Here is a 14,195-nt window from a genome sequence, read left to right on the forward strand (position 1 = left end):
CAGAAAAAGACAAAAATGTTTTCCAGAAAGAAAGAGAAGGTCAAGCAGAAGTGATATTGCTGGGCAACAAAGCAGCTGGGTGGGAGAGGACCCGCCGGCCAACAGCCTCAGCTGCAAACCATCACAGGCAGTGATGAATGGTGTTACATTACCCTCAGGGGTGGGGACAGCCTAAGATGATAATGAATATGCTGGGAAAGAGTAATATAACCTCATCTGGTATGGATGGGTGGTTATCAGCATCTAGGCTGCTGGATAGGAGAACATGTTGACATTATTTATAGCTACAATGCAGGGCTATGACAGAGATCCATTGTAAACAATGCCTTCCAAGGCAGCTGCTTTCCATTAAAACCATATAACAGAAAGGAGTGTGCAAAGGATGTCTTAGGGTCGTGGCATTAAAGAGGGCTGTCATCTTTGCTAAATCTGGGACTCATTTGCGTTCCTATTTTTATTTCCATTTACTTTTTCTATATCTGAGCAAACTTTCTAATTTTTTTAACCAGTGAAGTTTTTTTTAAAGTACATTTCTATTTAGAGCTCTCATTACTTGAAAATGGGCCAAATTACACATTTTTTCAAAAGTGAGGAAACTTGGTATAAGATCCTCTCCCCAAACCCCCACGAAAAATGTTTTTCTCTATCAAGAGCTTAATGCCTAAGTCTATTAAGGAATTGCCATTCCCAGAGAAGTCTTACTTTATATGAAAATAGGTTAAAAGGTCATTATCAGTTTAAAAAAATCTGATTATGAGTGAAAAGAAGTTATTAATGTCCTGAGGGTAGAATACATTAATCACGAAACTTGACCTAGATAAGTCCCCACATCTCTAGTGCCAATCTCTAGTTGTAAAATCACAGTCTTGACATCAGAGGAAATGAGAGTCCCTAAAGTGAGTAATATTGAAACGTTCTGGCAGAGAAAGAAGTTCAGGATTACGATTCTACTTCTAAACGTTTTTGGAAGATCGACTTTAGAAGCCCAAGAAACAGAAGTTTTATAACAAAATATCTGGAAATCTCTTGTAAGCTCACCTTTCCTAGTAGCCCCCTCCTGCCTGCTGGGACAAGGCAAACCTGTTGCTTTGAGTTTATTCACCACAGGGGCTCATGCCAGCCTCAGCTGTGGGGAATTTCCTCTCACACTTGATTTCATCGAGATGTTTCCAGAAGGTCACAGCCTTTCTCGTTTCTGTACCACGTGGCTGAGTAACTTGTCCTTTTACAGCTGTCCCATTCTCTCTCCTTGCTTTTCGCCTGGTATGGGTTCCTTATCCCTTCTCCATCACCGTTATAATCATCCAGAGTCCATTCTAGTCTCCTGTCCACCCCAGCCCAGTTTTCACTCTTCCCAGAAACAACCGAAGACCTAGAGGTCCATTACCTGCCACTTCCCTATCTCAACAGCTTCTCTTCCTGAGCAAAGTCCAGCCAAAGACCTTGTTTCTGGTCACCTCCCTTCTCAGACCAGGCAGCTTATCAGGTCTTTAAACATGGATTCAGGTTGGTGTGTTAGAACAGCACAAAATGCAGTTCCTAGAGTTAGGCCCCCTTCAGTCAATGCTGGGCTCTGTCACCTACTGACCGCCTCACTTACACAAGTCACTAATCCTCTCTGAGCCTCAGTTTATTTGCATATGAGAGGGAGATAATAACGTTGCCTACTTTTATAAGGTTATCATGAAACTAATGAGTTAATCCATAAGGTGAATTTATATGGTAAATTCTCCATAATTGCTAGCATATTACTCCCCCAATTGATTTTTCTTTATACTTAATGGCAAAAATCAAAGCACAAAGGAAAAGAGGAAAGACATTTGTGTCCATGAGGACCCAACCAAATCAACTGAGGAACTTTTTAACTCCTCTTCACCAGGGCTTTTGATTTTCCTTGTTGAGCCATTAGTAATTATGACCATTAACATTACTTATATGCTGTTTTGTGGGGAGGAGCAAATCAAGTTTGTTTGTTTGTTGTTGGATTGAACCCAGGACCTTGTGCATGCTAGGCATGCACTCTACCACTGAGCTATACCCTCCCCCTGGGACTCATCACATAGCAACAGGTCTTGATTTTGTTTCCAAACCTTACCCTCAGGACTCTCTCCAAAGAGTTCTCAACAGGACAAACAGTGGCTGATGCTACCTGGGTAATAGCTATTATCTCATAACCTTCTAGAACCACACCAGCAGCAAATATGTCATCACCTATCCTCTTCCAGAAAACCAAGATCTGTCTTTTCAATATCCAAAACTGATTATTTCCTCAAAACTTTAAAATCATCGCCCCTGTTTTTGTTTTGTGTGTACCTGTGATTAATTATGATGGAAATGAAAGTTTAAGGTAAAACACAGTCACTTAAAGTGCTGATCATATCAATTTCCCCTTCACAGGAGACCAGACCTGCTTTACCAGGAATCTAGTTAGTCATCCAACAGGCAGGTTCTTCAGGTTTGAGGGGGGCAGGAGTTCCTGCCTCAGGCAAAGGAAGAAGAGTGAAAACAGTACTGTAAGGTACTGTAGAACCAGTAAGGAAATGAGAAGTTTCAAAACAAGTGGGATTAAGAGCAACTTTTATGTCCCAGGGGGTTAGAGGTGGGATTGTGGTTGGGGATGTAGTGGGAAGAGCTCAAATTTAGAGAAGAGAGAATTGGAGCGTGAAGAATGCAGGAACAAGTAAGTGGATGGATTCAGAGTGGCTGCTATATATAGTTCAATGAGTTTAAGGACCATCTTTTTTCACAGCAGACAAGTAGATCTGGCTGTTTTTATATGTCCCAAGGCTTGGTAGATCCATTATGGCCCAAAATGTCTTAGTTGCTTATTTTATTTCAAAATTCACCTCCACTGATCATGCAACCTGAGATCCTCAGTATATAACATTGTGATTAAAACGTCAACCCATTCACTTAGCCAACAATCCCGAGCACTCAGTATATACCAGGACCAACACAGGTACTGAAGGCAGATAAGTGAATTTCTGCTGTCAAGTGTGTTCTTTGGTAAATCAGATTAATAAGAAAACAAACTATTATGGAGTGATCAGTGAACATACTATGAGCCAACAAGAAAGCAACTATTAAGCCTACAGGGGAATGTCTGGAGCATTTCATAGAGGAGACAGTGTTTAGGATAGTTTGGAAGGAATAAGGAGTTGGTACAAGTTTGGGGGAAGGTGAATTTCAAGTGGAGGGGCAATTTACAAGAGGGACTATTTGAAATTCACTTGACTCATGAGAGAGAGTTCAGCATGACTGACCCTGGGGGGTGTATTTGTGGCTCAGGGCTCGGGTAATGCTGTGGAAGGTTGAAAGGAAAAAATGGGGAGAAGAAACTGTAAAGAACCCTGCCAAACTGTAAAGAGTTTGAAAGGTCTCAATCTGGATTAGATTATAGAAAATCAAGGCTGCAAGCAAGAAAAACCAAACCTATTGCAGTAATTACATGTGAAAGTATAAGAATATGAAATAAAGCAGAAGTTGTATATAGAGAGGTTGGGAAGTACTGAAGAGTCTTCAGGTATCAAAATACAGACTGGACATTTCACTCGTGGTGTCTTGTAAGCTTTACCAGCTCCTCATATCCAGAGTGCAACTAATCACCTTTCCAACCAAACTTAACTCCTCCTCCTGTCTTCCTACCCTGCTTAACGCTTCTTTCATTCAAACAGTCTCCCAGCCTGGAGACAAGTGAAAACTTCAACATTCCTCTTCCCTCCTATCCAGTTGGTCATCAAATGCTATTGATTTTAATGCGGTGGGGAGGTAAAATGGGAAATAAAAGGGAAAACTGCTCAAGATCAACATGGAATCACAAGTGCTATGTGCCCTCTTATGCCTGAAGTCTGGCTGGCGATGAGGAATTAACTCACCACTAAAGCCTAAAATCCTGTGGTCATAAGAAAAGTGGTGGCTCTTTAAGGCCCATCCCTTTCCCCCGCTGAATACTCTCATCCCTTCTCCACTCCACTTCTCCATCAAAAATCTCCACTGCAGCGCAATGAGGCGGGTGACCTTACCTCACTCTTGTTATCTTTTTCATCTAGAAAACAAAGCTATTTTAAAGATCCAGGATCCCTGACAAGAACAAAGTCAGTATTCTGCAAAGATTTTGATAAAAACGTGCAAATAAAAGCTATATAGTCATGATTCTCAGATAGGCAGAACTTCAAGGTTAAATCTAAGGGTAGAATCGGTTTGGGAAGGGGAGAAGGAAATACCACTAACCACCTTCATTCAGGAGAATGGGAGAGGGGGTCAGATAAAGAGCAAAGAACAAGTATAGATGCACTTATGAGGTAGAGGAAAAAAATTAAAATACTAATTATAAGAGAATGTATCAGCTTTGGAAAAAAAAATAAAAACAAGAAGAAATTCAGAGGAAATATACATTACTAAAACTGGCACTAGAAATGAAAAGCAATAGGGATAAAAAAGAATGTTATCTAAAAACTTCCTCACAGAAGTACCTGTACAGATAATGTCACAGGTGAGTTCTAAAAAAACTTTCAAGCAACAAACTCAATTGTTAAAAATTTTCCAACACAGATGGAGAGAACACAAACTGCCAATTTTTTTCAAAAGCCTGCATGATAGTGATACAGAAATCTGATAAATATAGCAAAAAAAGAAAACTACAGTGTAATCCAATTCATGAATATTAATACAAAAAATTCTATATAAAGATATAAGCAAATAGAAGCCAAAATCTCTCTAAAAGAATGATGTATCACTAACTGTGTCAAGGATGATTCAATATTAAGACATATTAATATAATTCATTCTATCAATAAGTCAAAAGAAAAAAACACCTATATTATCATCTATACAGATACTGAAATGGCATTCCATCTTTATCATCTGGAAGGGATAAAGAATTTTAATTTTTAGCAAAAAAATTTATAAATACTCTATTGCTGATAAAATACATACATATATATATATATATATATATATATATATATATATATATATATATATCTCAAGTCAAATGCCAGCCATTCTAATGGTAAATTAATATATGTAAAACACCCAGCAGAGTCAGAGTTTTTTGGAAGATAATCAGTATCATATTATCTATCATATCTATCATCATTGCCATATCCATCACTATTATTTATAATTATTATAACCATTATTAGAAATTTTTCTATATTATCAGTAATAAAAACACATCACTATCAATATTTAACACTATTTTGAAAGTACTCCAATTAGCTAAGAGTAATAAAGGACAAAAATTGGAATAAAGTTAAAACTCTAATCATTTTAGAGTATATGACTTCAAACCTATTAACACCAAGAAAATAAAGTGAAAACTAAGAGAAATGGTGATAGAATCCAGTAATGTATCTGGTTATGATACTAATATATTGCTATATCTATTATGAAAACAATGAGCAATTACAAAATATAAGAAAAAAGCTCATTTATAATATATACAAAAGGACAAAATACATGGATGTGAAATTTGCAAGAGACGTCCCCATTATAAAGAAAACTTTGAAACACTAAAGAAAAATAACAGGATGGTGAATAAATAGAAAGATACACCTTATTCTTGGATAGAAAGACTCAAGTTGTAAAGATACCAATTTTCTCATTAGTTTTGAAGTTGAACAAATTGACTCTTAAGATCACGTATGATTAAAATTTTCCATTAAAAAAAGAATCCTGATTGGGGACTAGCCTCACCAGATAGTAAAACATTACAAACATCACAAAAGGAACGGTTGGTACCAGTGTCTACACAGAGTCTACCGAGCAGAGTGTTCAGAAATAGGACTAAACACATAAGGAACTTGGTATATAATAAATTTCAAACCAATTAATGATATTAGGATAACTACCTACCATTCTGAAAAAAACAAAAAAGTATTTATCTGACTTTCTATACCAGTGAAAATTCCAAATAGATCAAAGATTTAAATCTGTATTATTAAAGTAAAAATGCAAGATATTAGGACCACTGTGTATACTCTGCAAGGTAGAAGGCTAAAGTCTCAGACACTAGCTGCTCCTAAGAAAAACGTCCCTGTGATTGCCACTGTAGGCACTGACTTGAAATGGTCCAAGTCTGCTTCTTCCATTAATCAGAACCATGGGCTGGAACACCATCTTCTTTTTCTTTTTTTTTCTTCTCTAAGTTACATTTCACTCAAAAGAGGAAATAATATAAACAACAGAGTAAGTTTCCTAAAAGCAGAGACAATGACTTTCCTAGTTCTTGGAACATATCAGGGGTTCACTGTTTGTGGGTCTGAGCTCCAATCCCACCATCATGGAAGGAAGTCTCACACTTCAGGACCCTCTCAAGACCTCTGCCATCCCTCCTCCCTGCCGTACTTCCTTCCCATGCACTGTCCTCATCTTCTTATCTCGACTTGGAAAAGTTGACTTCACCAATTCAGATCCCTGTTTTCTACTCCTGAAATACCCCCTAGAAGCACCTTTTGAATTGACAGTGTTCTATACAATGTGTTCTTTTTTTAAATAAATTTCAGGGCACTAAAATGTTCTGAAATTGTTTTAACTACACCAAATAATCTGCAACCCTGAAACCTCAACTTGAGAAGAAAAACACTAGCAACTGACAAGTCCCTCTATTTAGGGCCAGTTATAAAATGCTAAAACATGATTGAGCAACACAATCATAAAACACATGCACACACAGGACTCAAACTAGAAGGAAATGTGAACATAGGGACATAGTTATGTTAGCACAGTAGAAGGGTAAGTTTCTTCCTTTTATTTTTTTAGTATTCTGTTACATAAATGTAAATATGTTTCAATTTTTAAATATTCTCATTAACAAATAAAAAATTCAGAGAAAAGTTACATCATCCTGAAAAGGTATTACTGTATTTCCTTTCTATCTTTAATGTTTTATTTACTCACATACACATTTCATAAAACAATGTTTTATAAACTGTTAATCTAGCTTTAGCTACTAAGCATTCCACATCATTTAAAATCTTTCAGAACATTTTATTGGCTACATAATAATCCAAAGAAAGGATGTATCATAATTTTGTTTACTTATTCCACTGTAGTTGGACATTTAGAAGTTATAATAGCACAAGATTTTACACAAAAGTTGTAATAGCAGTAATAGCATTTCTGACCATTTACTTTAGCTAACTCTACTTGCAAAAATCTGTTAGTTCACATTTTTAAGATAGCCTAACTGGATATTTATTATAAAGCTAGTTTTAATGATTTTATTGACCAGCATCAACCACGCACCATCAAGCAAAATTCTTACCTTTGATATTCGTTCTTAACTAAAATGATCAGCTCCTATCATTTCTGTAAGTCTTCAAAGACTGAGAGATGAGGGTTTCAAGAGACTAGCTCACTGGTTTATTCCTAAAAGTTTCTCACTTTTTCTAACTCACTCAATGAGACATCAGGTGAAAACCCAAATAAGAAAACCTCCACTTGAGAAGAGCACACAAAAATCTCCCATAAGGCCCTCAATTCTCCTCAATTTAAGGACTTATTAAACCCATGGTTCTAAACTTAGTGGGCATCAGAATCACCTGGGGGGCTTGTTAAATACAGACAGCTGGGCCCCACCTCCAGCGTTTCAGTAAGATGGGTAGGATTCCCAAAATTTGGGTGACTAGCAAGTTCTCAGTGGCTGATCTGGGGACCACGCTTTGAAAATCAACGCACTAAATGATTATGTTGAGTGTCTATTACGTCCCAAGTACTGTCCCAGGTGCACAGAGACACCAGTAAACATGACAGGCAAAGTTCCTACTCTCACGGAACTTATCTGCTAATAGAATAAACGGATGTCAGCCAAGAAAGGCTGGAGAGGGATTTGAGGTGAGCTGCCCAACTGGAAAAACGCATGAGGAGCCGACATAGAGCAAAACATCACTTTATTGCAGTATAAGCGGGTGGCACATGCAGGTGTGTGCACTTGTCCTTTTATTATGCCTGCACATGCGTATTGTTCATAATGATGACTCGTGCTACTAGCGCATGCGTACGTTTACTTCTTACCTCACACACATGCAAGTTATTGTGAACTTTGACCTGGGTCCCACTACCTACTCACTTAAAACTACCAACAACGGACATCAGGCAAGAAGCATGTAAGCCAATGAGCGGAATTTCCTGGCAACGCTAAGTGTTAAATTCTCTTAGAAATCCTCTACAGTGAGAACTGGTGTCTCCAAATACAGGGTGCTGGTACCTGTTATCCATCTGTGTCCTATTCCCTGGCCCATATAGGGTTGGAGCCAGAAAAACAGATCAAACTACCTGTTCGTGTTTTAGCAAATCCCTTCTCAACTAGGCAGAAAACCCAGCCACTACAAAACAAAGGAAGAATTGTATCTCCCATTTACGGTTCTGGAAAGCACACTGTTAATACTTTTTAGAACCTGGAGGGAAAATAATAGGTCTTTTTGTATCGGAAAACTGAATTGTCACTGCTATTCCAACTCAAGGCTTAATTATACATAAGGAGAATATATCGATCGATAAAATGAAGTTATACATACAAGTTATATATACAAACCATTTGACTTAGCAGAATCGATGGAAATGCTACAAATAACTCTTGTACTAAAACTGCTTCCAACCAAATGGAAATCAAGTACTTAAATGTAATTAAATACCATGTTATCTACATCACGATTACAAAATGCCTCCTTCTCAAATGCATTTGTTAGGTATTAAAGGACATTAAATGAGAGAGATTCTCCATCCCACCAACGCTGCCCCCAAAGATCACTACAGGACTGCCTTAAAGATCTCTCTTAGGAAGACAAAATGCCCTGTTCCCTTTTGCTTCGGCAGGCAGCATTCAAGTACGACCTAATAAGTGGGCTTTGGTATAAACAACTAAATAAACTTCTTAGCATTGACTTGCCGCTGGCCATTGCTTTAGGGCCTAAGAGTTCTTTTCATAGTTTTTCAACTTCAGAGCTGGCTTTCAAACATGCTTTAAGCATGATTCAGAGTAAAATACACATTTTTCCACAATGAACCAGTGTACCCAACTATGTACACATCTGAAACAAAATTTTACAAAATAAGAGCACTCCCACTGCACATGAAGCCTGATGACATTTTCATTCTATTTCCTTTGTTTTTAATGCCGGTAAAACCCACTAAGTTTATCTTACAACCTAATGGGTCATAACCCATAGTTTGAAAATCTCTGTTTAGGATATGTATAAAATCCTACAAATCCATGCAAAACCACCCCTCAAGAGAAAGAAGTTGGGTTTTTCTTACCTGAAGTTTTCAGAGCCAGAAGGGGAAGGAAAAAACTGCTTCCATCTAGTTGGTTATGCAGCTCAAGCTCCAAGAACCGCCCCCACTCCCAAAACCACCCAGAACCAGGAAGTGTGTGTTTAAGTATCTAATCTGGGCCAGGTGTGTAATTTCCATCTGTGTCTGTCCTTTCTTTCAGGGAAACAGAAAAGCTTCAACCAGTTTCATGATCCAGATCAAGTTTGACCAATAGAACTTTCAGCAAAGAAGGAAATGTTCCATATCTGTGCTGTCCAAACAGTAACCATTAGCTTCAAGTGACTATTAATCACATAAAATGTGCCTAGTATGACTGAGAAGCTGAATTTTTTTTATTTTACCTAATTTAATTTACTTTTAAATAGTCACAAGTCTAAGTGGCTACCAGAGAGGACAGAGCAGATACAGATTCTCCTTCAAGTATTCACCACATCGCTAGAGTGAAGATTTTTGCCAAAGTAGTAATGAATTTTCTGCCCTCCTAGTAACCTGAAAATGTTATTTTTCTGGGATTCTAATTCATTTCATTTAGGACTGCTCAAGCAGGCAGGGATTGTAGAGGTTTCTTCTGCAATTAAAGGATGTGCCTCTTCTACCAATTTGTTCTGCACAGTGAACAGATTTAGCTAAATTATGGGAAGTTCTTGCCACTTTTGGTGTGTCCCTGACCATGGAGGTATGCATTCTCTCCCTGACTCTCACACTAGCTGATAGCCCTGGGACGTTTAACTTCTCTCCACCCGTGATCCTCCTACCAGTGAGAGACCAAAGGAATCAAGCACAAATGCAGACATGCTGTGAGGACAGATTCACAGCCATTACCTTTCACCTTGTTTGCTCCTTTTAGCAACTTGGTGAACAGCACACACATGCTACAGAATGGTAATGCTAAACAGAGACTCTTCTCTGGAACTTCTACCAGGGAAATCTCCCTTCGATCTTTTCAGTAGTGACGTCTGCTCTCGTGTTGGCTTTTATAAATGGCTTTGACAACTGGAGCTCTGATTTCAAGGCTGAATGGCCCAACTTCCTCTGCTCTCTCTGGGTTTTCATCAGGAGCCATGATTTACGGGGACTAAACAAGGTATAATTTGATTTTCCTCTAAAGTAAGCCATGCATGTTGATCAAGGCTGGTTTGCGGCAAAGTTTTAAGTAGGCGAAGCTCATCTTCCACTACGTTCATCTGTTCTGCTGTCACCCCCGGTCCCATTAAAACCTGATCTCCAGGTACCCAGTCACTTTCTACTGCCCAGGTTCTCTTCTGAGACACAACAGCCCAGATATAACATCCTACCTTCAATGGTTGGCTCACTATTTAGAAACTCTCACCAATCTCTTGGTCTCAAAAGTTACTGACTCCAAGTGCAATATTTAGGACCTTGCTAGATAAAGTATTCTAATAAAGCAGCATGCCCAAAGTGTGAATCTAATAAAAAATAAGTATGCACTGACGTATAATGGCCTTATAGAAACAATGCCTTAATACATTTTATGGTTAAAATTTCATGCCTAATAGCAGAAGGTAATTTTTGACTTGCAAATATTTTGGACCTCTTCCATCATATAGAAAGGGACTTCCTCTGTCTGTAGCTATAGGGATATCAGTAACAAATCAAAACTCACTGCCTCAGAAATCCAAATAATTGATACATCTCTGCTATGGAGTAAATAGCAACCCTTCTGGGTGAGGCTGCATGAACTCTCCTGGGTTTCCAAAGTGTAGTTATATTTATCTGATCCAAGAGAGAAGCATGTTTTAGCCAAAGGAATTTCCAAAATTTGGCCCTGTTGTATCCTTCACCCCTTTACTATTAATCCAGTCAGACTCAGCAGCCTCAAAATATTACACAAAGTATAGCACCAAATCACTGAGTTCATTCACCTTTTGAGAAGGTGATAACCCATTTAAAGGTGGAAAGGAGAGTAAACAGTAAAACCAGATCTATCAGAAGTCTTAACCCACAAGCTTTCTCAACATGAGTAACAGACTATGACTGAACTTGGACTTTCAAATAGTGAAAGTAAAGGAGGTTCCATAAAGTATACTAACTGGTTGCAAGGTTCAGAAGGGTTACTGGTACCATGGAAAATGGAGAGGAAAAAGACTATCTACGTGCATAATATTGCTGTTTCCTTTTTCAGATGTTTCTCGTGGGGGTACACCCTGCTCACCACCCTGCTAAGGGACTTCCCCTGCCAAAGCCCTCCCCCACCATGAATTTATCAAAACCAGAACTTGGAAGCAACATCAGTGAATTGATGAAAATTTATGAAATTGCCAGAACTGGCTTTGTCTGTCTGTCACTTCTCAGAATTATAAATACATTTTTACTTTCGTTGACTTGATTCAGTTCAGCGTATTCTCCAGTCTCTACGGGTCTTGGGCACACATGAGCACGTGTCAACACCTGCGTGTTGAACAGGCTCCCAAGTTAACATGTTCAAGCCTGAGCCCTGACCCTACACTCCACACACCTTCTCTTCCTGGTCTTTCCCTCTGCAGAATGTGGCAAGACCATTCTTTCATAGGCTCAAGTCAAAAACACAGAATTCATCCTAGACTCCTCTCTTCAGCTCATATCTCACATCCAATCCAGCAGCAAAACCTTTTGTCTCTATCTTCAGATGATACCCAAAATCTGATCACTACTCATCTCCTCCATTGCTACCACCTTGGTCCAATCTACCATCATCTCTCACCTAATTATTGTGTAGCCTGTGTAACCTACCTGCTTCCTCTCTCGACCCCCTATTTTCAATGCAGCAGACAGGGTGATGCTCTTAAAATGTACATTAGATGATGTCCTCTCGAAGCCTTGCATTAACTTCCCATATCATCCAGAACAAAAGGAAAGATTCTGACAATCATCTATATGAACCTAACTTACCTGCCTCCCGCCCCTACTTCTCAGCCCCCTTCCCCTGCTCTCCTGCCCCCAGTTCCCTCCACTTCGGCCACCACAATGGCCTCCTTGCCATTCTTGGAGCAGGCAAGGAACTCTCCTGCCTCAGGGTTTATGCTTCTTACCTTCTCTACCTGTCACCCTCTCCCCTAGGGGTGCAGCTCATCTCTCAACGCCTTCACCCGAGAATGTTAACAAATGGCACATTGTTAGTGAGGCCTTCCTCGGACTTTCGCTTTAAAACAGCAGCCCCTCCCCCCACACCCACACACACTCTCAGTTCCCGTCCCCCACTCCTGCTTTATCTCTGTCACACATATCACTACTGACCACACCGTATATTGTAGCTTACTTATCTATCTTCTTCATTGGATTTCTTCCCTAGGCAAACATAAGTTCTGTGAAGACTGGAGTTTTTGTGACCTCAGTTCCACTGTTGAAGCCCCAGCTTCTAAAACAATACCAGGCACATAACAGATGCTCAATAAATATTTGGTGAGCTGGAAACACACTGATATAGATGCAGCTTTTGCGAGCTAGTAGCCCCCTCCTGCATTCTCTTAGGACCTTTCCTCTCCTTCCACCCAGGTGGTCCCAGCAGGTACCTGACATGAGCATATTCTGGCCACAGCTGCCCGTCTCCCGGCTCTGCTTCAGCATGTCCTTTGTCATCATAGGTGGGCCAGTGCCTGTGCCAATGTTGCCACCTCCAACCTCCTCACTGCCCCAGCTCCCAAGGCCCGCTTTGAGCTGATATCCACAGTTCCTGGTCGCCACAGCTCCTGGTCGCCACAGCAGGCCTGGGCCACGGGCTGCCAGTGTCCCCCCGGCATGAAGGCCCTGTCCTGCTCTTAATATTTCTGTCCCGAGCATGACCACAAGCCTCATCCTTAATTCCCTGGGGCAACTTCTTCACTTACTAGTGTACTCCTGAGCAAATGATTGAACTTCTCTGCTCCTCAGGATTCTCATCTGTAAATGCAAATCATATCTGTCTCACTGCATGGCTGGAAGACCAGAACTAATGTATGCGAAGTACTGAGCAGCACTGTCTGCTGGAGAAGTGCTCGATAAGTATTAGCTATGATCATATGGTGATGATGATGATCTTTATTGGCCCAGTTGTGGTGGTCGTTATTATTGTTCTTTAGAATAGCCCTTCTGGGAACCCACAGGCCCTGGCCCATGGTCCAAGGCTCCTATTAGGGCCAACTTCCTGATGAACTCCCAGGCTGCCCGAGGTAGCAGCCGCACCCACTCCTATGCAGGAGCATCCTGAGTTGTATTTGGGCGTGTACGAGTCCAAGCCCAGAAAAGCAAGACTCACAAAAAGGCAGGAATGTCTCCTCCTCTGGAGCCAAGTTCTGCCTTCCTTCCAGACTCTGATACCTCCCCAGATGAGCACCAGGGTAAATACCCATACCTTAAGGACAGCCCTGTGCCCAAACCACAGTAGTGTTATCAATCTAATCACAACCCATTAACCAACAGCAGTAGCAGGGATTTATTTCCCTCAGTAACCCGTTCCTTAAAAACAACAAAAAAAAAGGGGGGGGGGGTCAGCTCCATGACCCTGGACAAATTGGTCAAATACCAGGTACCTGATTTTCTCAATTATAAAAGTAGGTACAATTGTATCTGCCTCATATGGTTGTTGTGTGGATTAAATGAGTTAATACATATCAAGAAGTTAGAACAGTGCCTGGCACATGGTAAGAACTTTACAAGATTTGCTGTGACTATTTTCCCATAGCAATAATATAAAGACAGTCTTCTCTTCAAGTAGTCTAAGCATTGTTTTATCTGTTCAGTGCCTCCCCAAAACTGGAAATCCTGATGGCTAGAAGGAACTTTTCTTCACTTTTCTATTTTTAGTGCATTGTAGAGGGTCTAGCACAAAGTAGGTTTTCGATGCATTTTTATTGAGTAAATAAATGAATGGATAAATGCATTCATGAATGATTTCCTTATTCGGGGTCACAGTGAAGCCCAGATTGTTGAAAAAAGTAATCCTT

At 39.8% G+C, this 14,195-nt stretch overlaps 1 long non-coding RNA gene across 1 annotated transcript in view; it reads right to left on the reverse strand.

The window, feature by feature from the left end:
- The window catches only part of LOC105095374 (uncharacterized), a 399,959-nt gene that overhangs the window by 196,725 nt on the left and 189,039 nt on the right, over positions 1-14,195 (reverse strand). The window lies entirely within an intron of this gene.

This window comes from Camelus dromedarius, chromosome 3 (assembly GCF_036321535.1).
Source record: "Camelus dromedarius isolate mCamDro1 chromosome 3, mCamDro1.pat, whole genome shotgun sequence".
Lineage (NCBI taxonomy): Eukaryota > Metazoa > Chordata > Mammalia > Artiodactyla > Camelidae > Camelus > Camelus dromedarius.